Here is a 5,284-nt window from a genome sequence, read left to right as displayed (position 1 = left end):
TCAAAGCACCATCAGAACACCATCAAAGCACCATCAGAACACCATCAGAACACCATCAAAGCACCATCAGAACATCGTCAGAGCACCATCAGAAGATCGTCAGCGCTCCATTAGAACACCATCAGAATATCATCAGAGCACCATCAGAGTTCCATCAGAGCACCATCAGAACACCGTCAGAGCACTATCAAAGCACCATCAGAACACCATCAGAACACCAGACACCTGGAAGAGCAGATGGTGGTTAAGGGCCTTGCTCAAGGGCCCAGAGTTGGACGAATGAGGGTGGGGGCAGGTGTGGGTGCTTCTAATGGTGTCTATAGTTGAACACCATCGGAACACCATCAGAATACCATCAGAGCACCATCAGAGCTCCATCAGAGCACCATCAGAGCACCATCAGAACACCATGTGAACACCATCAGAAGATGCTCCCTGAAACGTTCAGAACATTAGCGTTTTTATTTCCTGTTGGATGAACCCCCTAATTCAGTGTGAGTTGATGAAAACATTGAACGTGTCAGATGTATCCGTGTCTCTGGACTGACCTTTAATAATTATACTATGCATCATGAATCAGACATAACTCTGACCCGTGTTAGTCGTGTTTCTGTTATTGTTCACTTTGTGCTATGAGGCGGTGAAGCTCACTGTTGGTGACATTTGCAATAAGCAGTCATCATTCCCATCCTCTGTCCACTACTGGGAGATGATTGTGAACGCTGTCATGTATACTGGAGCAGAACCAGAACAACTCACAGTTGTAGAGAGACATGGTCCTCATCTTCTCCCCTCGCCCGACTTCAAACTGTTGACCTCCTGTGTATGTGTCTGTGAACATGGGATGATCAAACTGTCTGTATATTCTATTTTACTCTACTTTTTTCATTGGTCATATACACTGGACTGGACTGGGCTGGTGGCACATGGTCTGTAACATGGTCGAAGGTGGGAAAAGGAAACTTGTCTGCTGCAGAGCTGGATGCACTGGTGAAGGAGAAAACTTGAGAACTGGGAGCTAAGTGCTAAACTGAAGGATGAAGGGCCTCCATTTAGGTTGAAACATGTGTTTCTGCATTTTCTTTGGAGCAGAAATGATTACAGAGGCTCCAGGCAGCAGAAAGGAAAATGCTGCAATAGAGAAAAGAACTCAAATGGGTGCCTTAAGTTTTGAGTCCACATTTAGAGAGAAGGAGCAACATTCATCAGTTTTCAGCTGAGGGTGTCTTGGAAATGAACAGCTGGGCAGCCAAAGGCCGAACCTCTTTGAGTCTGGACTGATCGTCAGCTGAAGCATTTATTGGCTCCACGGTGAAAGTGGAGCAGCACAGATCAGTGAAGATGTTTCCTGTGAAGGCCGTCATGCTGCTCTGCCTCTCAGCTTCCACCTTTGAATCTCCACTGCCTTTTGCTCTACATTCCTAGTGCTCGGTGGTGTGTGTGTGCGCTGTGTTTGCATTTAGTTTAAACAGAAAACATCTGCATAAATAAATGTCCTAACTATGGTTCAATCATTGTCTTTGTTTTTAAAACAAGGAGACTGAGGGGTAGAGGTTCACTTAAGTTGTGTGTTCTCATATTGTGTCATTAATATAAGATTAGATAAACGACAATATCCAGTTTAATTAAAACACAATGCAAAAGGAAAATGTTCCTACAGGGACATCTTGTGGTGAAATTCATCCCTAAGTGTAAATGTGAGCAGATCTGGTTATTTCTGGGCTTTTACTGCCACCTAGTGCTTTTCTGCAACTAGAACACCCAGCAGCCTGAATTCAACTGGTTATAGAAGTTAAAGCAGATGAATGTTTCATTATGGGCTTTTTAAAATTGTTAACTTGAGCCCAACAGCAGAAAAGCCAGTATATGTTGTTCTCTGCTGGTATTTAGGAACAATCAAGGCTTCCTTTTATGTGTCCTTCAGTATTATTGTCATATAAATTTGAATCAACAGAATAAAATTGTCACAGTATAATAAACTTAAAGTATTTCCATCTTCCTTTCAAAAGATTGGCAAACAAATTATCTTTCTTGTCATAAATAATATATAAGGACTATTGTAAATACAAAAGCACTGTCAAATGTACTCTAATGACATTAATATATTTATTTGTAGATCAAAACACAAATTTTGCATAGAGAATTATAGACAATTAGGTCTCATAACTGTCAGATAAACTGCAGCTGCTGTTTGTTTTAGAATACTAAAATTAATTTTTCTGTTGTCCTTTTAGTTCATTAAAACAAGTTAACATCAGTCTAGTCTTGACAGAGACGTTTACCTCTTTCTCTAAACTTCATGCTTTATGATGTCATGGCTGATAAGGTGCTAACTATTAATTACACAATATAGTTTCAAAATGATTATACAGTAGTCGGAAGCAAAACACCTTCTGTTACAAATAAATTCCAGTTGTTTTTGTCTTAAACATTTTTGAGTCCACCCAGAAAGGCCTCCAGACTGGGATTTGAACCAAGGTGGCTTGCTCACAGAGGCAGCAGCTCCACCAGTTACGCCACCATGCTGCCCTTTTATTTAAAATAAATTATTTTAAATTATTAAGCACCTGCTGCATCTGCACACTGCAGGAGAAACTTCCTCCTGCAGCTCCTCCTCTGTCTATCTCCGTTCTGCAGCCGAGGCAGAGAACTGAAATCATAACATTCTGTGCTCTTTTAGAGCGTTTAGAGTTTAAAAACATTGTTTAGAATATTATATATATATATATATATATATATATATTTATATATATATTTTTTTTTTCTCTCCTTCTTTCAGCTGCTCCCTGTGTTAGGGGGCCCCACAGCGAACTAAGTCGCACAAAGACTTGGCAGTTTTTTTTTTATACGCCGGATGCCCTTCTTGACGCAACCACAGACCATCGAGCTACCACTGCTCTCTGTGTGGAGCAGAGAGCTGATATCTAGGACACCCGGAGGAGCAGATGGTGGTTAAGGGCCTTGCTCAAGGGCCCAGAGTGGGACGAATGAGGGTGGGGGCAGGTGTAGGTGCTTCACCTACCCCACCCACATTTTTGATGTTGTCCGTACCGGGGCTTGAACCGGTGATCTTCTGATCACAGGCCCGCCTCTGCACTGCCACTCCCCTTAAAATAAACTGCTACTTACTACTTGTACTACTATATCTACTTCATAGTTTTTCACTTATCGTGGGGTTTCAGGGTACTGATCCCCTGCGATAGACGAGGGACTAATGTACTGTTATGATAGACCCTATACTTGTTTGCAGCCTTTTTTTGGATACATGTTTATAATAATATTTTTATTTAACAATAAACAGTGGAGGGGCAGCATGGTGGCGCAACAGCCAGAGCTGCTGCCTTTCAGTGAGAAGGTTGCTGGTTCAAATCCTGGTCCCTTTTGGGTGGAGTTTGCATGTTCTCTCTGTGCATGCATGGGTTTTCTCCAGGTTCTCCAGTTTCCTCCCACAAACCAAAAACATTCATGTTAGTCTGATTGGTAACTCTAAATTGTTCCTAGATGTGAGTGAGAGAGTGAATGGTTGTTTGTCTCTATGTGTCCCTGTGATGGACTGGAGACCTGTCAAGGATGTCCTCCACCTCTCACACAGTGATAGCTGGACATGGGCACCAGTGACACCCACAACCCGAAAGCAGAAGAAGCGGGTAAACGATGATGGATGGATGGTTTTCGAAACCATCTGTCTTTAAGCCCATCCATCCATCCATCCATTATCTTTACCCGCTTATTCCATTTTGGGTCACGGGGGTCGCTAATGCCCATGTCCAGCAATCACTGTGCGAGGGGCGGGGTACACCCTGGACGGGTCGCAAGTCCATCACAGGGCCACATAGAGACAAATGAGACAAACAACCATTCACTCTCTCATTCACACCTAGGGACAATTTAGAGTTACCAATCAGCCTAACATGCATGTTTTTGGTCTGTGGGAGGAAACCGGAGCACCCGGAGAAAACCCACGCATGCACGGAGAGAACATGCAAACTACACCCAGAAAGGCCCCTGGACCGGGGTTTGAACCAAGGACCTGCTCGCTGAGAGGCAGCAGCTCTACCAGTTGCGCCACCGTGCTGCCCTGTCTTTAAGCCTTTAAACCAAATTCTATTAAAAATGCAGGAGTATTTAAATCCCCCCTGATCAATACTAACTCCTGAGCACTGGATTCCAACAACCATCTCAACTTAAATGAGCATCTTACATTTGGACCTCTCATGTAGTTTTCCTGTGATGTGAATGACTTCACGTTACATCTGCCTTCAAAACCTTTTCACTTTGCATTAAAAAGCTCCAGAGGGGGACGTCAAAACAGACCTGATGTACGAGAAGTTACTGAGTTCATCAACTGTATGAAATGAAGTGAACCAGTTTAGGGAATATTTAGGATTAGATCAGTGCTTCTGAAATGAGGAAATTTAAAAAAAGAAAAGTCTTTGGAGGCAAGATGGTAAATGGACTGCACTTATATAGCGCTTTTCTATCTGATGTAGCAATAAGAAGGATGTAAGATGGAGGAAGAAGGTTGACACTTTCTCCACTCCCCTTCACTATATTTATTTTAGTTGATTAACTCTCATTAGGGCAGCACAGTGGCGCAACTGGTAGAGCTGCTGCCTCTCAGCGAGCAGGTCCTTGGTTCAAACCCCGGTCCTGGGGCCTTTCTGGGTGTAGTTTGCATGTTCTCTCCGTGCATGCGTGGGTTTTCTCCGGTTGCTCCGGTTTCCTCCCACAGACCAAAAACATGCATGTTAGGCTGATTGGTAACTCTAAATTGTCCCTAGGTGTGAGTGAGAAAGTGAATGGTTATTTGTCTCTATGTGGCCCTGTGATGGACTTGCGACCCGTCCAGGGTGTACCCCGCCCCTCGCACAGTGAGTGCTGGACATGGGCACCGGCGACCCCCGTGACCCAAAATGGAATAAGCGGGTAAAGATAATGGATGGATGGATGGATAACTCTCGTTAAAGTTGGGCACCAGCTGGTCAGTTTACTGACCAACAACAACTTAATTAATATATTCACCCTTTAATAATCAGAATCAGTCACTGAAGTAGAATCTGTTAATTACAGGGAGTTCTATACCAGAACAAATGAATATTCATCCGAAGAGGAGGAGAGGAGACCAAAGTTGTCTTTGACATTTTATTACAAAAATAATCAAACTAAAAATCAACAACAATATTAAAAAAACAATAATATTGAATCAATCAAGGCTTAATTCTCTTATCTAAGGCTAAATCGACTCTTTGAGCAGGAATGATTTCAGTTTTATACGAGCATGAGT

The sequence above is a fragment of the Nematolebias whitei genome, chromosome 7 (genome assembly GCF_014905685.2).
Source record: "Nematolebias whitei isolate Nwh7 chromosome 7, NemWhi1, whole genome shotgun sequence".
Classification (NCBI taxonomy): domain Eukaryota; kingdom Metazoa; phylum Chordata; class Actinopteri; order Cyprinodontiformes; family Rivulidae; genus Nematolebias; species Nematolebias whitei.
The sequence above is the reverse complement of the archived record's forward strand: the minus strand, read 5'-3'. Positions refer to the sequence as shown.